The 20,126-nt window shown below is 42.0% G+C and overlaps 1 pseudogene; it reads right to left on the bottom strand.

Moving 5' to 3' along the window:
- Positions 1 to 20,126, bottom strand: part of LOC143388665 (alpha-1,6-mannosylglycoprotein 6-beta-N-acetylglucosaminyltransferase A-like) — a 93,158-nt pseudogene that overhangs the window by 53,981 nt on the left and 19,051 nt on the right.

The following is a 20,126-nucleotide window of genomic DNA, read 5'->3' on the forward strand; positions in this document are numbered from 1 at the left end:
AAGAGGTCTGCTCCTGTCACCTTATGAAGCAGAAAAGAAAGGCACCTGAATCCCACTAAGAGACCCAAGTGGTGGGAATATGAGGTTAAGGGATCATTCAATAAGCTGGTCCTACCAAGCTAACCTTCATATGCAGGAGAAATGTGGATTCAAAATGCCCATAAGAACACAAGTTACTCTGAAGGGGGGACTTTTGTGACCCTTACACAGACCAGGTTTCAGAAGTCAGGGAGAGGCCTGGGGTTGTGGCTCAGAGGTAGAGCACTCACCTAGCACGAGTGAGGCCCTGGGTTCAACACTCAGCACCACATAGAAATAAATAAATAAAGATATTGTGTCCAACTACAACTAAAAAATAAATATTAAAAGAAAAGAAGTCAGGGAGATAAGGATAATTCACCCTAACCATAAAATCTATAACAAGAGGACCCAATTAGCACTGTGACAAGCATGGGCCAAAATGACCTAACATTGTCCTGGACCTTTACCATGCACAGTGAGGACTTAGAAGACTGATATCATTCTGTTGTCAGTCAAAAGTCAAGAGGTAGACATGGGTGGGACTCTCTGGAAACTCTCCTTGGACCCTCAATGAAACTTGAGGGAAGGAGGGGCATTTTGTTCGTCTCCTCTTTGAGAGGACTCACTCTCTCCTTGAGAGTGTCCCCTTTTCCTATCCCTTCAATGAAAGTATGCCTAGTACTCTTGAGAGACATGTCTGATGTGATTGAAAGAGCCAGCAAGAAAGGACCACTCTAGTGGCCTCAGCTCTACAATGGGAACTTGCCCTGTAACATCACAATGAAAACTATGGCAAACACATTTAATTTAGCTTCAAAACTGGAGTCATTTTCCATGGAGCACCGGGGAGCTATTAATGTTGGCTAAATGGCAATATCAACAGCACACAAAAATAGGATAGGATGAAAAAGAAATGGCAGCAGAAAGCCCACTGAGCTGCATTCTCTGAAACTGGTCTTCATCTGTTTCATCAGCCCTGAGGGCTGGCCTGGCCATCAGTGGGAGAAGGAGAAGTAGCAGGGTTTGGTCCCCTAGAGGTTCTTCCCCTTCAGCTGCTTCTGTATAGACCTTAACACCTCTCCACTCCTTGACTTTCCTAAAGGTGAAATGAAGATCACTGAAGCCTATAGCAAATCCAGTGTGGTCTGGAAAATGCTCTGCAATCCTTATTTAAAACAAACAAACAAACAAACAAAGCTTCTATTTAAATTCAAGGGTGCAATAACAGAAGTAAGAGAAGGCAAAAGTAACTAATTCAACCTTTAAGAAAATGGCTAACTCTGGCCACATGACAAGAAGCTCAGTATCACTAAAAAAGGAAATGCAAACCAAAACCACAATGAGTTTTATCACTCACATCCATAGAGATGGCTACTATCGAAAACACAGAAGGTACCATGTATTGGTGAAGATGTGGAGAATCTGGAACCCTTGTTTTTGGTGGCAATGTAAAGGGTATGACTGTCATAGAAAACAATACAGCAGGTCCTCAAGAAATGAAAAATAGAATTATTGAATCATCCTGTAATTCCATTTCTGGGTATATACTTTCCAAAGAACTAAAAACAAGGTATTCAAGAGAAAATTATACACCCAGGCTCAAAGCAGCATTATTCACAAAAGCCAAATGGAGAAGCAACCCAAGCATTCACAGATAGGTGGATAAATAAGCAAATGGTAGTATATAAACACAGTGGCATATGGTTCAGTCTTAAAATGGAAAAAACTCTAACACATACTACAACTTGAAGATTAGTGAAGTGAGCCAGATGCAAATTATACGATTTTGTTTTTAGGGGGTAACTAGAATAGTCAAGTTCAAAGAGACAGAAAGTAGAATGATGACTGCTAGATGCTAGGGGACAGAGGTGTGGAATTAGTGCTAACTAGGTACAGAGTTTAAGTTGTGCAAGATGAAAATGATTCTGGAGATGGGTGGCGCTGATGTTTGCACAATACTGTGGAAGTACTCAATGCCACTGAATTGGTCTTAAACGTGGTTCAGAGGGTAGATCTCACATTACCTGTTTTTCACAATAGGAAAAATTGAAGGAAAAAGTGAACAGCTCACTCAAGCCTGTTTTTCTACTAATGAAAAAAAAAATCTTTTGAGAGGTGGGGAGAATAATGACAAAAAGACCATAGTTCCTCCATATAAAAACAACACTACACATTTTGAAACTTTTCAAATTCCAGGCTCAGCCACAAAACAGTTTAACCACACACATGCACCCCGCCAGGAGCCACAGGAAGTGAGCTACTTACCTACCTCACTGAGGTAAATAAAAAATGAGCAGGTGGACCCATCCACTCCATAGTCTGCGTAGCAGCGATCCGAGCGCCACATATCTTTCATCCACTGAAATGACAAGCACACACATGAACACCTTTCAGCTCTCCATTCCCTGGGCTCCTACCCATCTGCTGAGAGAAGGAGGGGGTATAAAGGGTGATAGCAGGGTGAATGGTTCAAACCATAGCTTAACAACAGAGCAAGTGGTTGCTGAGCCACGATGACCAGATGTTCAACACCTGGAGCACCCACAGGAAGACACTGGCTTCAGCTAGGCCACAGCTGTAGAGTGAGGCCAGGAGAGGCCATGCCTAGCAGAGTTTTATCAAGGCCAAATGCACATCTTCTGGAAACTAGGGTTTCACCAGTGCCTGAAACACAGAGTGTGGGCAGGTGGGCCTGAGTGCAATTTGAGCATTGGGGAGCACCTGCTCCAAAGGAGATCAGCAAGTGCTTGCCAGGTTGGTCTCACAGTCATAACTGCAGACCTAAACTGAAACTTCTCCCTGAAAGTTACTGGGCAGGCTATATAATTTTCTTTTTAACTATAGACTTTATGTTTTAGAGCAGTTTTAGGTTCACAGCAAAAGTGAGTGGACGGTACAGAGCTTCTATGCACCCTTCTCCACAACACAGCACTCCCATCAACATCCTGCATTAGAGTGTTACATTTGCTATAATCAGTGACCTACATGAACACATCAATATCAACTCAAGACCATCATCCACATTAGGCTTCACCTTTGGTGTTGTACATTCCATAGCTTTAGATAAATGTATTATAGCATGCATCCACCATGAAATTATCAATGGGATAGTTCATTGCCTAAATAATCCCTTCTGCTTTACCTCATGTCTCCCACCCCCCCAATCCCCTGGCAACCACTAATCTCTTTACTGTCGCTATGGATTTTTTTAAAAAAATGTAACATTGGGCTGGGGCTGCAGGTTGGTGTTAGAGAATGAGCGTAGCATACATGAGGCATGGGTTGGTCCCCAGCACCAAAAAATAAAAAATGATAACTCTGAAAGAGTGGCCCAGTATCGCTGGGTACTCACCACAAATGCAAATGTGGCACCAAAATTATAGCCTGGATTAAATGATCAGGAGCCTGGGACTAAGACGGCAGGGAGGTAGGGGTAGGGGGCAGGTGGACACTAAGAAACCCTCACAGGAAGCACCCACCCACTAGAGGCTGGAAAAGAAAGCAGCATTATGGCAGGCACCCAAAGCGGGCCAGGCTCTTCCAGTGTGACCATGGAGGGTAAATGTTGACTAACTCCATGGGGTTGGCATAAGCAAAGAAGGGTCATGATGGCCACAATGCAATACTGAAGGATGGAGGCACCCCTTAAATAACTCACTTCCAGGTCTCACTCACTCATTTGTATCTGGGGGGGTGGGGTGGAAGATTGAGGATGATGGAAATGAGCAGGTGATGCTTCAGCCTTACCTTGATCTTCCCCTCGTAGTGGGGGTAGCCATCCATAGGAGGCAATACACATTTTTCTCGAGCTCCATTAATGATATCTAAAAAAATGAAAAACAACAAAGGATACCATCAAGTCCATAAAATATACATGCCTAACATCCTTGTCAGCAGAGAGACAGGAAGAGAAACCAAAATAAGAGATGCCCATCATGGCAGCCAGGTTCTGACCCATAGAACCTCACCAGCTCCAAACATGTTTGATTGGTCTGTGGTGAGGACCTGACTCCAGGAGACCCCACCTACAAGATGATGACCTCTGACTGGTGTGCCTTGGCTCAGAACGGTGAGTAGGCTGACCAGTGTGCTTGCTTAGAAATTTGCAAGTGAGAAACAGAGAACCAAATGAATGGGGAGCAGGAAATAAAGCCATGAGATTAGGAGTGCCTGCCAGGGCTGGGGGGTGGGGGGGCATCGGAGGCCACATGGGCAAAGTGAGATCATGCAGAAACTTCATGCAGTCATGTGTATGAGCTCAAGAAACCAACAGGAGACAGAAGGGCAAATAGAACTTGGGTGCAGAGGAGCAGAGAGGCACAAAACACCTGCGCCATCTTGAGGAATTCCCACTGTGGTTCCAATAGGGACAGCTCCTTACAGATATTAGATTTCCACCAGGATTTCTTTATTGCTTTATATATTTTCTGACCACAAATCCCATTTATAGTAACTAGTACAAGTGGATTCCGCTTCCTGGTGACTATAGAATCAAAACTGAAAAAAGAGCAGCATTCTTACAAGAAGCTTATAATCTAAAGAGAAAGAGTGAACAAGAAACTGAACGGTATAGCTGACATGATTCAGGACTGGGCAAGAGAGGAGACCCAACTCAATCTCCAAAGCTCAGAGAAGGCCTCCCAGATCCAATACTAACTTAGCTGAGATGGGAGGACAATGTGGGAATGAGCCAGACAATTTAAAGATGTCTTTCAAAGTACTGAGGTGGGTCCAAATGTAGGAACCCACTTAGGCTGGAAGGAAAATATGTGAGATACTGAGAGGTGAGACAGATGAGACAGGCAGCGCCCACACAGGAAAGACCTCAAATGCCACGACAAGGACTTTGGTCTTTTCCTCAAAGAACAGCAGAGCAATAAATAGTGAAAGGTTTTAAGAAGTGAATAGTTATAAACCGATTTTTCTATAGCAATGATCATGCTGGTTGGAAATCTGGATGACTCTATCTGCTTCATTCTCATTTTGTATCTATATTTTCCAGGAAGGTTTGGAAAATGTCACCCTTATTTCCTACCAGTGGTTTTCTATATAAAGAACTAGTCAGAAATCAGATCCCAAATTGCAACATTATTTGATAAATAGTACCTTGGTGGTTATTGGGACTAAAAGAAGAAGTTAGCCCTACAGAGGATCTTAGCTGTACCTAATCCTCAAAAGCCACATCTTTTGAAAGTCTGCAACAGAAATTCATGACTTCTTGATCAGGCATTTCACTGGGACATCTCCACAGGAAGAAACACCCTCCTTATCAGGGATCAGAGGCAGCGTCTACTGGCAGTCAAAACGAAGTTACTTAGATTGTCGGGGCCTCTGTTTTGTTATCTATAAAATGGAAATGGCTGTTGCTCTATTTCTTCTAGCTCTTACTAGCCAAGAGTTCAGCCTGGCTCAGCCACTTTTAGAAATGCATTCTTTGTGTTTCTTCATGCTCTGCCTGCAGCTTCCCTCTCCCACTTGCTAGGGCACAGAAGTCACTAAAGCATGGGCTGCTGCATCAAAGAATACAGAGTACTTCCCAATGACTGTGACTCCCATCAGTGTTGCAAATCCTGGTTTTGCTGGGCAACACTTACCAAGCTGCTAAACAGTAGCAGAGGTCCTGAGAAATTAGGAGTCTCCAACAGTTGCAGGATGGGGTGATCAGATGTTTTTGAAGAGATATATAGAGTGAAATGCCCAGCCCCCTACCTCCACTACAGACACTATTCTACTTCCAGAGTGTTTAGAGACCAGAGGCTCCTGACTTGAGTGGCAGGTAGGGTGGGGTGAAGCAAATTCATTAGATGGTCCAGGAAGTAGATAGAGCCCTGGGGCTGGACTATGAGTACTCTTATTGAGAGTTTCAAAAATATGTGATGGCCAAGGTCACTAAACTTTTTCTAAAACACACCCAATATAGGCAGTGTGCCACACAGTCTCTCTCTGATGTAGTAGCCACACAAAAGAATGGGTGGGGCCACACTCTAATATAAATTTATTTACAGAATCAGATACAGACCCTTGGGTTTGCTCTGCTAGGAGACTCCCCAAATGAGATTCATCCTTTCTGTGAACACCTGCTGAACTGATTCCTTCCCCAAGACTAAGGACAAAATATTCAGGGGAATTTTACTACTAAGCTTCAGTCCCAGCCCTTTCTATTTTGAGACAGGGTCTCCTTAAGTTGCTGAGGCTGGCCTCAAACTTGTGATCTTTCTGCCTCAGCCTCTCAGGACACTAGGATGACAGGTGTGCACCTTACTTGGCCTGAAGCCAGTCCTTCTAAGGATCCCTGCAGGAATTCCTCTGCCTCTTCTGTTCTCCGCCCACCTTCCTTTATATAGAACTCAACCAGGGCTTGCCTCCCTGAAAACACAGTCCTCAACCTGACCCTCTTATGCCCGGTTGGGTTTAGTTGGATTTGGCCTTGCCCTCCTTTGGGCTTCCCTGGACTCCTGTGTACACCTCTCCACCACCATCTGCTATTCTCTTTATATCTGTCCATCTCCTGTCCCAGGTCATGAGGAACACGAGAAGCTAATATCTTTTTGCTGGGTCACCAGGCACTCAGTGAATGCTGTTTGAATGAACGCAGGCAGGTTCCCGTCTTTCCCTCGATCTGACTCCTAGTCTGGGGAGGAGACTCCAGCTAAGCCACAGTTTTTAATCTTCCTCTTGACAGTTTATCAACAAATCTAACAGGGTCTCCTCTGTGATTCTATTACCTAATAGATGAATTTCCTGTCTCTTATTTTGTGACACAGTGATGGTTCTGAATACACAATGGGTTTCCAAAGGCTCTAATGTGCTACAGGCTGTGGGGTGGGTGGAATCAGAGTGCAATAAACAGAAGTTCCAGCCTTCTACCACAGGGAAGAGCTGCTCCCTGAATCCGACCAAGGGCAGAACCTTCCATCACCACACAGCTCCTGAGGACTCTGGGCTTTTTCTCAGAGGACAGCTCCCCATTTTGTTTCCATCACAATGAAAAAAAAACTCAGTAAATGTTTTTATTAGTTTGTACTCACGGAGAACTTTCCAACCTGTGGAAGAGTCTGTGATCTGAGTGTGGCTAAGAAACAAAATCTTAATCTAGTAAAGGTTAATGCTAATGCTTTTCAGGGGATGCTTGTAATTACTCTATACAAGGTCCCTTCAAAAGAGGGGGACAGACCCTGCTAAGATGTCACTAGAACGTTTTCCCTGCCATTCACCCAAGTTCTCTCTCCCTGCCATTTTTTTTCCATATGATGAAAGGGCAAAGAAATACAAAGAGATGTTAATATAAGCAATGAGGCTCAGTTCTTAACTGTTGTTGAGGATTCAGTTTCACCTCTCACCTTCACGAAAGCCAAGCTACATCATTGTGGTTCACCTAAAACTTCACCTCTGTACTGATTCTACAGAACTGTCACCCAGCTGTCAACAGAACAGGCAGACTACGTTGGTGTGAAAATTCCTCTGTTTTATAATGGTACCCACACAGTGTAGAAAGTGCTTGGGTACTGGGTTTAATCTATGAGAACAAACACTTTCTGTCATGCTTAGACTTGGGAAGAACACACAATACAGAGGCAGCGGTAGCAAATGGAGGGGTCCACACACATAGATGCGTGCTCCTGTGAAGGGTAGGCAGCATCTCCTGACTGCCACACAGATGCAGCTACGCTGGGAGACATGTGCACAGGGCAAGAGCAGCATTAAACACACACTGACAGGAAACGATGACTGTGAACCAGATAGATTTTTTTTCACTCATGCTTTCCTTCCCATCTGAGGGCAGAAGGGAGGGAAGCAGGGAGTCAGGACACGAATAAGGAGTAAAGAGGTTTTGAAGGAATGGAGGAGATGGAAATACGGTGATATAAGGCAGGAAGCCAAGGTGGATGGAGGACACTAACAGGCTTATGCAGCACTTGTCTTTCTGGAGTGTTGTCGCACACAGGATCACATTTTAGACAAGGGAGATGGTGACCTCATCTTATAGATGGGAAAGTAGAATGTTTAAAATCCTCAGCACCAACCTCCAAACTCAGCCCAGTCGATGTGAACCTGCTGCCTGCTGTGTGCTGAAATGGGTCCTTCTGAGACATAGTCTGCACCTTCTAGAAGGTAACCACCACGTGTGTGGAGGAAGGGACCTTGTGTGGCATGTGGAAGGAGGGGTCTCATGGGGGGATATGGGAAGAGGGACCCCTGTGTGGGAGGTGGGGACCCATGTAACAGTAAAAGAGGTACCTGTCAGCCTCCTGTGGTGGGGGGGAGTGGGCAGGATTTTTGTCCAGGGGTCCAAACTCCACAGGCTTTTTCAAACAACTGAATGAACAAATGCAAAAAGTCGTAAAGAGCCCAAGTTCCCATGAAGTGGAGAGGAACGTTTCACAGAGAAACAAGGGACCAGAAATCCTCTCTCCTAATCACTGACCCAGCAACTCTGAGTTGTGGACCACAGCCTAGGGAACCTGGGCTCAAAATGAGGCAAACAGCAGCAGGAGAAGACCCTTTTCTGCTGGCAGAGGAGATGTGGATTGCTGATATTTAAAGCTTCTTGGAATTTAAAAAGAGAGCTTGTGGTTTTTTGATATGATCTTAATGAATCATTTGTTAACTGTCCTGATGCTTTTACAAGGTTCATCAGGTACTATACAATTGATCTCTTAACTACCCCGTTTGACATACATGCATATATATATTTTTAAGACATCAACTCTTGACTATGCAGCATAGTTCAAACATCTACTGCACACTGAAGTTAATGATAACCAGTCCTCGCTGCCGAATCAAAGAGATCTGGAAATAAGGTCACAAAAAGAGTCTCCCAAACAAAAGAGACTGAAGTCAGATGTCAATCTCAATCCTGATTCAGACAGTGCTTATAGGTGGGATGATGCATAAGAAACTCAATCAGCTCTGGGTGATGATAAAGTGATGAAGGAATAGAGGAAAACCAGTGGTAGGGAGAGGGACAGGTATCTGAAAGTGAGCCTCACACAAAGACAGGTATTCAGAGTGAAATTTGATCTACCATGAAGAGAGGTTGCTCTGCCAAGGCTCACTTTTCTGTACATCGATAACAGTAAAGAAGACAAGTGTTTGAAATGACATCTTAGAAAAGAATTCAAAGGACATAGTGTCATTGGCTTTTTTATTGAGAAACCCCCCAGGTGTCTGAGAGGTTAAGAGTGTCTGATCCCTCACCCTGAGTGAAGAGAGAAAAGGGGCAAAGGTAGAAGAAAGATGAGTTTAAAATAAACCTCTCAAAATTCAAAAACTGATGGCCATCTGTTTGCTCCTGGAAGTGTCACAAAACCCAGTTTGATCTTCTCACCTTTACCGACAACTGGGATCACCATCCACACTAGCACGGGCTCCATTCAACTCAAAGGCACTTCACCCATAATTCCTCTCCAATGATAAAAGGTCTCCAGGGATTCTGTCCTGTGTGTAGGACAAGGTGGCAATTTCTCCATGCACACCTCATATGAACATGCAGCTACACTTATCAGAAGGCCCCAGCAAAGTGCACCCCTGTGAACCCACACTGCCTCAGCATCTCAGCAACAGCCAGGAGCTGGCTGGATCTGCACACTTGAGACCCAGCTCTTGCCAGCATCTCCATCAGCTAGCTTGGCTACAGGAGTGAAGAGCAATAAAGCCAACAGAAATCAGCCATGGTAAAATACAGTCTCCAATTAAAATGACCTCACTGCTCATTCTCAGTTTGCAAATACTCACTTAGGGCTGCTTCACAGTTTCGCTATGAGAAAAGTAATTTAATTTCTATAACTGAGCCATGTACACATATTTCAAGCAGAAGACTCTACAGTAATGAGAAGGTCCTTGATCACCAAAGGAATGGGGCAGCCAAGATGTGGCTAACAGGCAAGACTCTATCCCAGAGAGTATAGAGCTTGAGTATCCCTTCTTTTAAATGCCTGGAAGTATTTAAAATCTGAGAGATTTTTCAGAATGGAATATTTGCATAAACTTCTGGTTAAGCATTCCTCATCAGAGAATCCCAAATCAAAAACGTCCCAAAATTTGAAAACTTGGGGGCATCATGTCAACAACTGAAAAAGCTTAGGATTTTCAAGTATTGTGGACATCAGATTAGTGACGCTCAACTAGTACTGGACACTCTGAAAAGGCTTATAATATTTTCTTGTTCTTTTAGTCTAAAAAGCTGTGAATGCAATTATCCCTGTGCAGAGGAATTTTGGAGCTGCAAGAGACTTCATATTTGTCAGACCTTTCTTTACTTAAAACTCTTGATTCATAAAACTACAGCCTAGAGAAATGAAGTGCAATCCTCACTCATTGATGTAACAAAATTTATCACGCACCTTCCCTGTGCAAGACACTGTGAATGTTCAACCCAGGACTTTGTCTTCTGATTCAAATTCATTCCCAGCATTCTGTTTCTAGGAATTTAAAAGACAAAGAACCAGTAACAGTACCATATTTGTGTTCTGCATAGGAAATTCCATGAATCAACACAGAGGAATAAAATAACAAATTATTTTTCCCTTCTGTAAAAAGCACTTCCAAGGTCCTTGTGGATTTGTTAAATGGAAACCTAGAGCTCCACTGTTGCCCATGTATGAATACTATGGAAGTAATGGAAGTCAACAAGCATATAAAAGTACATTGCCAAGTACAAACATTGTCATAATATTTCCTATCATAATTTGGCCAAATAACCTCAGATTATTTATACTACCCTTGTTCACATATTCTTTCATTATTTTTTATAACTTTATCTTCCTAATTAAGCTTCCAAAAATTAATGAGGTTTTTCCTTTTCTTGGTAAGTTAGTATTAAGAACAGGACCTCGACCAAGATTCTCAGTATGAGAGACAGGACTTATACACATCCATACACTACATGCATACACCAAAACTCCATTCTGATAAGCCCCAAGATGTTGCTTCTAGACATGTCCACCCAGAGAAAAAGGTGCATATCACATGGTAGGCAGAAAATAGATAGGGTTAAATAATTGCCACTCAAATGAAAAAAAAAAAAAGAGCTTATCATTAGACATCAGGGAAAAACAAATCAAAAGCACAGTGAAACAGGAGTTCACATCAATTAAAATGACTATAATAAAAAATTCAGATAATAACAAGTATTGACAAGGATAAGGAAACATTAGCACCCTCTAACAGTCCCCAAAACTCTGCCATTGATTCATTCAACAAACCCTGGACTTAAATAAGCATCTGTAATGACTTCAGTACCTTTCTAAGAAGTTAACACAGCAATAAAAAACACTCTCTACCTTAAGAGAATATAAAATGCTGTGGCTACTTTGGAAAACACTCTGGCAGTTCCTTTAAAAGACAGAGTGATCATTTGGACCTAGCATTTCGACTTCTTGGTTTATAAAGAACAAAAGCATATGTCCATGCAAAAAAAAAATTTGTACACAAATGTTCACTGCAGTCTTACTGTTAACAGCCAAAAGTTAAACAATTTAAATGCCCATCAGCCAATGATTAGATCAAATGTGATCCATTCGTAGGGTGGAGTATCATTCAGCCATAGAAAGGAATTAAGTGCTAACATTGATGAATCTTTAAAAGTTCATGCTAGATGAAAGCTAGTCACAAGAGGCACTCATTGTAGGGTTTCACTTAAAAGAAATTCCCAGAATAGGAAAATCTATAGAGGTGGGAAGTAGATAAGCATTTGAGGGAGGGGACATGGAGAAGCAGAGGGAGGATGATGGCTAAAGGGCACAAAGTTTATTGTGGGGTGATGAAAATATTATAAAATTAATTGTGATATGAGCAGTAGAACCCCCTGAATATGCTACAACTTTTTTGAATAGGACATTTCAGATGGGTAATTTGCATGCTGTATGAATTCTATCTCAGTAAAGCGGTTACAGAGCCCCTAATAGTCTGCCACCCATTTGTAATGATTTTAATAGCTTCCTAAGAAATAAAGCAACACAAAATAATCTCAACCTCGAGGGTGTCTCGGATAAAATTTGTAAGTTGCTCCAGGAAAGGCAGTTAAAAGTCCAATGTCATGTATAGAGAGGGACTGATGCGACGATGAGGAGGAATAACAGGAAGAGGAAGCCCACGACTAGCGCCCAGGGGGATCAGTAAGCCTCCAGGGTTTCAAAGGCCAATTGTGAACCTCCCAGTTTATATTTGTAGTTATATTTATATCTCCCAGAGAGAAATACAGATACCTAGATTAGAAAACAATTTGATTGCCTCTCATTCCATAGGACCAGATTACTTAAGTACCCAGGCACATAGTCAGGGTCTCTTCTGCAGGTAGGTGTGAGGTTAAGATTAAATTCAGGACCAGTACATGTGAGAACAAATGTCAAATGACCTCAAATTTCAGGACAATCTGCCTGGCTGAGCTATTGTTTTGACACCCCCCCCACCCTCAACAGTTATCTATAGAAAGGTAGCAGAACTGTCCTTTTCTCTCAGTTTGAATATTCTATTGTGAACATGAAATTTAATTTGTTATCTGAAGACTAGGAAGAGAAAGCAGTTGGCCGATTTATCTGAATATTTAGAGCAAGAATTCTCAACCTCAACTTCACACCCAGGATCACCTCAGAGAACTGCATTTACAATTACATACCATGGAAGGGAATTTCTATTGAAGAGGGACTGCAGATATAACAGGGGTCTCCTAAGATCATAAAGGAGCTGGAAAGTAAGTACTGCAGAACACATCACTTGGTGTTGTTTAAACAAGCATCATCCTGCCAGGAATGTAAAAATAAAGCAATACAGCTACAGACAACACATCTTCACAACTTCACAACTTCACAACTTCATCATGATAAATGACTGTTACTGATTTATGTATTTACTACACTATACCTTTGGTCATTATTTTAGTGTACTCCTTGTTATATTTTTTTAAAAAAGAATATGCCATGTTTTACTGGCAGCAACCTCATCTATCTCTTGTTTACAAGTGTCTCTGGATCACAACAAGAGGATCAATGATGTGGTTGACCTACACCAACTAGGTTTGTGTTCTTGTTTTGTTTTGTGCAGTCTGAAGATGAAATGCAGGACCTTATGCACTTGAGGCAAGTGCTGCACCACTGAGCTACACCTCCAGCCCCACAAGGTTTGTGGAAGCACACTCTATGATGTTCACACAATGATACAATCACTTAATGGCTGGCACAGTTCTCAAGAACATATCCCTATGATTAAGGGACTGATGACTGTAATTGGTCTGGGCACTGGAATTCCTGAAAGTCTCTCAGATGATCCTAGTGGGCAGACATGGTTGAGAACCATGACAATATCAGAATAAAATTTGGACCACAGGTGACAGAGTAGGGTCTTAACCTTTTGTATTCCCTGAACCCCACTGACAATCTGATGATTGGGTATTTCCTTCAAATAATGCAGGAAATGCATGAAATAAAACACAAAGGATTTAAGGGAAACAAATTAGACTTGTTATCATAATACGTTAAAGTTGCAATATGGTAATATGAGTGCCTCTTTATGAATACACAAAGTTATAAGATCCAAAAATGGGTCAGTTATATACCATCATTTTGAAGTTGTGATGACTGAAAAAAATATTTAGAAATCTCTGCAACAATAGTAATGTGATATGGATTCACAGATAACAAAGGTCAAAGTATTCCTGATACAGCTAGTCTCTATATCGGTGGGCGCTACATCCTCAGATTCAACCAAGCACAGATTGAAAATATCCCCCTCAGGATATTATTTTTGTACAATTTTTTCTTGCCATTATTCCTTAAACAATACCGTATAACAATTATTTACATTGCATTAGTGCTTATATGTCATCTAGAGATGATTTAAAGTACAGGGGAGGATGTGTCTAGAATGCACTACTTTATATAAGGGATTTGAGTGGCTGCAGATTTTGGCATCTACAGGGGTCCTGGAACCAATTCTGCTCAGATTCCAAGGTATAACTGTTTTACTTTAGTTTATGCCTGTACCCATAACTGAAGAAAAGGCCAAATTTTAATGAGAACTTGGTCCATAAAAAAAGGGAATTACTTCTCACCACCTAAGTTCACAGTCTTTCCCGTACAGAGGAGGGGAAGAGGAGAGGTGAAAACAGACTTATAGGACTTGCTCACCCTTGCATTGATTTGACCACCTTCAATAGAAGGGAGGAAAAAAGCCAATAATATCAACCTCATCAAGTGCTAATTTCCAGTAGACTATCCCTCCTTTTTCTCTTAAATAACTCCGTAAAGTTTCTTCAAGACATGAAAAATGTACATTTCCTGAAAATTAACTATACTGTATGTTTTAATTACAGCAATATTTTTCAAGTGCCATGTCATGTGAAAAGATTCCTGTTTCTTCCACTAAAAAGACTCAACTGTTTTATCTGCCTGGAGACATCCATCACACAAGTGCTGATATCTTGGGACTTAAAAGGGTTTTTTTTGAAACTTTCTAGGTGTTTAATCAATAGGCTCCTTTTCATATAGTGCTATGCTGCCTGAATAGATTCTGAATGTTTTTCCCCCCATTTAATCTGAATTTAAAATAGCATTAACCATGTACTGAATGGCTGTTATACTTTGGGTACGGCACTAGGCTCTTTTCTTAAATTATTCTAATGTTCACATCCATCATCTCATCTTACTAATGAAGAAATAAAATGATTAAGAATTTCAAAACAGTTGATGTTACAAAATCATTTTCTGAGAAAAACAGTGTGTATATGAAAGAGAGAACCCAAGCTACATTAAAATTCGTGTTTGAAATTCCAGCTATAAATTAAAAGGTACTTATTTTTAAGTAAGTAAATAATAAAATATTGTCCTGGGGTAGGAAGGAGACATCACTTCACTTTTCCTAGAAGCAGACAGAATTAAGTGGCTCAAAAGTTGATCTTTCTTCATAGCCAAACTTTCCTAACTGTAGAATGACTTCTCAAATTTCTTCCATTCATGAGTAATACAATGTTCTTATAAAAATTCAAGAGTCAATGGCATTGTCAGACCCAGAATGCAGGCATATGGCAGTCAAAACAGCAGTCACCACTCTGCAGAGGCCAAAGAAGGTCAGCTGCAGACGCTAGTGCCCAATAGACCAGGAGGCACTGGCCCATGTAATGTCTTGAACAAGTTAGGGAGGTTCCCAATGTCTCATGTCCATCAAAGACAACAGGAAGGTTCTCATTCATAACTACTAAGAGACTTTAAAAATGACCCTACTCAAACACTTTAATTCTAAAAGTTCTCAGAACTCATTCCCTTCATCATGATAAAAGAAGTGGGGCAGGATGAAGTGGAGTGACATCAGTTTTACTTTATGCCCGCTATGAAATCAGTTCTTCATTTAACCATTTAATGGGGAGGGGGAGACTTATTGCTGAGAGCCATAGCCAAGTAGGAAAGACGCATGGCAATTTCCTTGTCAGCCTACCCAATGTTGTTTAGAGGGAGGACTCTCCATTGTGGAAATGGGCTTGCCTTTTACCCAGGTCATTTGCAGTGATATTCCATGAAAGGTGACCTTGCTCAGGGATTAGGGCGGATCTGGGTTTAGGGCGGATCCGGGTTTAGAGTGGATCCGGGTTTAGGGTGGATCCTGCTGGGAATAGGGCACCCGCTCCTTGAGTTCCCGCAGGATTCAGAGAGTATTTAGGATGCAGAGCCCAGTGGAGGTGTGGATTTTCCCAGAATGTGGGTGTAGAGTGCCGGTGAGAGTTCGGGAATAAAGAGTTGCTGTTTGAATCTACAAGGCTTTTGTGGTGGCTCAGTTATTTTGTGCTGAGCCAGACTGTGGCAACTTATCATTAATGAGTTGTTTCAACACTAACCAAAACTATAAACATAACTAAGAATGCCCCAAACCCTCCGTAATGCCAGATAAAGAGTTGAGAAACGAAATCAGGAAAGAAAGATCACACGGAAAAGACCAGACTCACCAATAACATGGACATGTTGAAGACAGTCTTACAGAAAAATCACAGCACTTACCTTATATTCTCAAACCACTTATCCCACCAGGGTGGAAATGTAGAAGAGGCCAGAGCTTAAAAACAAATGGAGGCATGGTATGTCAAGAAAGAACTGGCATTATTAAGTCCTAGTAAGTTTAAGGGACTTTCACAAGCATAACTCCTTTATTTTTTCCCAAAACCTTATCAGATCAGTAATCACCTCTCCAATTTATAAATGAAACTGAAAGTTAGAGCAATTAAGCAACTTTCCCAGAAGAAACATGGTCAGTAACAGAAATGAGAATTGGAAAGGGTTGTCCTTCCCCTGAGGCTCCTTCTCCTGCCCCCCACTCCCCTCAGATCTTCTTAGTTATTTTCACTTCAAATTTTAAGACTCGGGAAAATTGTATCTCAGATTCTTAAGGATGGGAGTGGTGGGGGAGAACTTTCCTAGGTCATTATCTCTTGGAGGATAAGGGGAAATATCAACATATATCCAGGAAGGGAGAAGAGGAGGGAGATAAAAGCAAACTGATTGATTTAAAAAATAAAATAAAATTAGGGAGGTTGAGGTGGAGCCCAGAAATTATACATCCTGAGTATTCAATTTCTAAACAGGAATATTTAGCAAATCATTTGTGAACATCTGAAAAGATGATCCTACAAAGAATAATTGGTAAACAGCCAGGCACGCCAGGGTAAACCCAGGTCCTTTCTGGAAGGGATGCTTAGCCTGGTCAACCTAGAGGTGGTACAGACTCATGGTCTCTGTCTCAACAAGCCATCCGACATGGTCGCCTGTGAGACATCACTCTCAATGGCCCAAGGACATCTAAGGCCCTCCCAACCTTCAAAACCTCCTTCAAAATCATTTTGATCATATATCCCTTCAGTCCCAAATAAGCATTACCCTAACACATTTAAAAAAAATGTATATATATATATGTATTACTGCCAACGTATAACTAAGTAAAATTTAAGATTTTAATTTTTAATGGTGAAAAAATGCAAGTTTTCTTCTCCCCTGAGCACTAAATGTTAGAATTCACTGCCCTGGACATGCAACAATGCAGGTCTTAGGCCCAATGATTTCCCTCCACCTGAGCCACCTCCACTGCCAATGACAGTGACTTGCTCTTCACCATGACAGTCCTGGAATCATTCCTTTCCATTTTATCGTCATCCACGCCTCTCCCCTCCATATTCTCTTAGCCCCCTGGACCATCTACTATCAGTGCCTTCTTCTCCACATCCTTATCTTACCTCTCTGATCACCCCACCAAAATCCCCACCTTTTAACAACAAATTATGGCTTTGCTTCACAATCTAACTTCCCTTCTGCACTCAGGGAGCTCAAAAAAATAAAATAAAAATAAATGAATGAATATAGAGTACCTACATAAACAATGTGACCAGGTTAATGAGGCCCTGGTTTTCCCCAGGTCGCATAATAATTCAAGACTTTTCTTGTCCTCAGCCAACTCCATTTCCCTTCCTCCTCAGCCAAGCAGAACATGCACTACCTTCCTTCCTCCCACCTGCTAATTAATGGATCTCCCTCATTCTCTTGTGTGTTAAAACATTCTCTGAGCACACACTGTATGGTCAGCATTTCCAGACAGGACCAAATCTCACAGTGCTTCCTCTCCATAAGCAAGAAAGTACCAGGGACTAGGCAATGCTGAGAATATCGATCTTTACAAAATAGGGAGCAAGCATGGGCAGAGGTAGGGCTCACCTTACTCCCTGCTCACCTCTGCTTTCTCCAATTTTTTTTAAAAAATATTTGCATTAAAATTCAAATAACATACTTAGAAATGTATAATTCATATGGGGGAGGGATGTTCAGCTCAACGGTTGAGCATGTGCCTGGCATGCATGAGGCTCTTGGTTCCATGCTCAATACCAATAAAAAATAAAGTGTACAATTCAGTAGCATGTAGTACATTCACCTTGTTGTACAACCATCACCTCTGTTTAGTTTCAGAATCCCTGAACCTAGTCTTCCTCCCCAGGCCCAGGAATGACACTCATCTGTTTCCTGTCAGTGAATTTATCTTTCCTGGACATTTTATATCAATGAAGTTAGCAATGCCCTCTCCAATTCTGAAACAGCTCTGCCCTTCCTGCTTTGTTCCTCCAGTCTCTCTCTCTTCAGTGCTTTTGGTCTGCGTCTCACATCTGTCCAGAAATGCCCAGTCCCCTCCTGCCTATGCCTTGGAAATCTCCCTGTGAACTGATCTTGCCTATGAGCAATTCTCTGACCCCTTAAAAACAATCCCATACTTCCTTTGACCTTCTTCCTCTTGTCAGTACAGGTCCAACACCTTCCTTCCCTTCTCAGCCTCTGATTCATTCAGCAGAATTTGGGAAGGTCCTCAAAGATTTCCAAATGGACACAAGCAATAAAAACTCGAAGGCCTTATATGTTAGTCAGCTTTTCATCATTGTGACAAAAATACCTGACCAGAAAGAGGAGCAAAAGTTCATTCCAACCTCCCAGTTTCAGAGGTTCAGTCCCTGGTCAGCCAAATCCATTGCTCTGAGCCCAAAGTGAAAACATCATGGCTGAAGGGCATGGTTAAAAAAAAATGCTGCTTTGCTGCTTAGTACAGGACAGCCAGGAAGCAAAGAGTTCCAGTGTCCAGGTATAAAATACAATCCCCAAATTACACCTGTAATGACCCATTTCCTCCAGCCACGCCCCACCTGCCTACAGTTAGCAGCCAGTAATCCATTCAAATTATTCATTCTTCGAATGAATCAATCCACTGATTAGGTCACAGCTCCTCATAATCTAATCATTTCACCTCTGAACAGTCCTGTATTAACACAAGAGTTCTGGGGGAACGCCTCATATCCAAACAACACCACCATATCTCCCAGGTGCCTCTGGTCAAATGATGTATGTGACCATGGATAACTGGTGATGAAGTGTCTCCATGCCTTCTCAATTTTCTTATCTGTAAAATGGGAATCAGAATACTACTGATTAAATTAAATTATAGATGAACACAATATCTTTATTTTGTTTGTTTATTTTTATGTGGTGCTGAAGATGGAACCCAGTATCTCACTTGTGCAAGGCAAGCTATCTGCCACTGAGCCAAAACCCCAGCCCCCTCATTGGGTCTTTTTGAAGAGTAGATGAGTATACCGAGTACCCAAAGTGCTCAAAAAAATGTGTGAGGCATGCAGTGAGGGTTCAAAAATGTTATCACCAGGGTCAGGATTACCTATCTCATAAAACCCTTGGCCCTGCTTGCTCAGGAATGGCTGCTTTAGCAGCCATTTTTCAACTTTGGTGGCCAACTTCTTTTCAATGTAGCCTATAAGTGCAAGAATTTTTCAAAGGACTGGCTCTTCCAGGGTAACACTTTTTCAAGGTGATATCATCCATTCTCCCGGCTTTCACTGCTACCTGATGCTGACAAGGCCACAACCCCCCATTTATTCTTGTCTTTACTTCCGGGGCTCAGTTCTGCACCTATATGGGAACACCTCTGCACACATTAACACCCCCAGAGTGCCTTGAATAAAGCGTTCCCTGAATTAAGAATCATCCTGACCTTGCACTTCTCACCACCTCCCTGCCTGCCACCCTTTCCCCTCCTGACTTGAGTTTTCCATGATCTCTCACCAAGACATCAGCCTGCCCTTCCTGTCCCATCGTATTCTGTACCCTGTTTTGCATACAGTGGCAGGAAAAGCCATCCAAACTCCAAATCTGCCCAAGCCACACTCCTCCTTAAATTCTTGCAGGAGTCTACTCTCCACTGTTCTCAGGATCAAGTCCAAATGCCTTCCCAGGGAAAGCTGTCCCTAAAGTATCCCATCTATGAGGTGCTCTGGGAATGCTGACAGCTCAAGGCAATGCTAGAGTCAGCCCACACAGCCCCCTCTGCTACAATGCCTTTCCACCAGAGTCTGCCAGATTAGCAATGAAACGTGGGGTACATTAGTTCACCTCTAAATGCCTTAGTTTCCTCATGTGTAAAATTAGAACAGGAGGGCCTAACTACTACTTTCATTTTTTTGGTAAGATTGAGAGCTAAGAGATGTAAATTGACAGAAAGGATCTATAAAACAGTCTGGTACATCATGCCTGCTTTCTAAGAGTTAGTTATTCTTCCTGTAGTTGGAGCAATGGGAAGCATTT

Source organism: Callospermophilus lateralis, unplaced genomic scaffold (genome assembly GCF_048772815.1).
Source record: "Callospermophilus lateralis isolate mCalLat2 unplaced genomic scaffold, mCalLat2.hap1 Scaffold_94, whole genome shotgun sequence".
NCBI lineage: Eukaryota > Metazoa > Chordata > Mammalia > Rodentia > Sciuridae > Callospermophilus > Callospermophilus lateralis.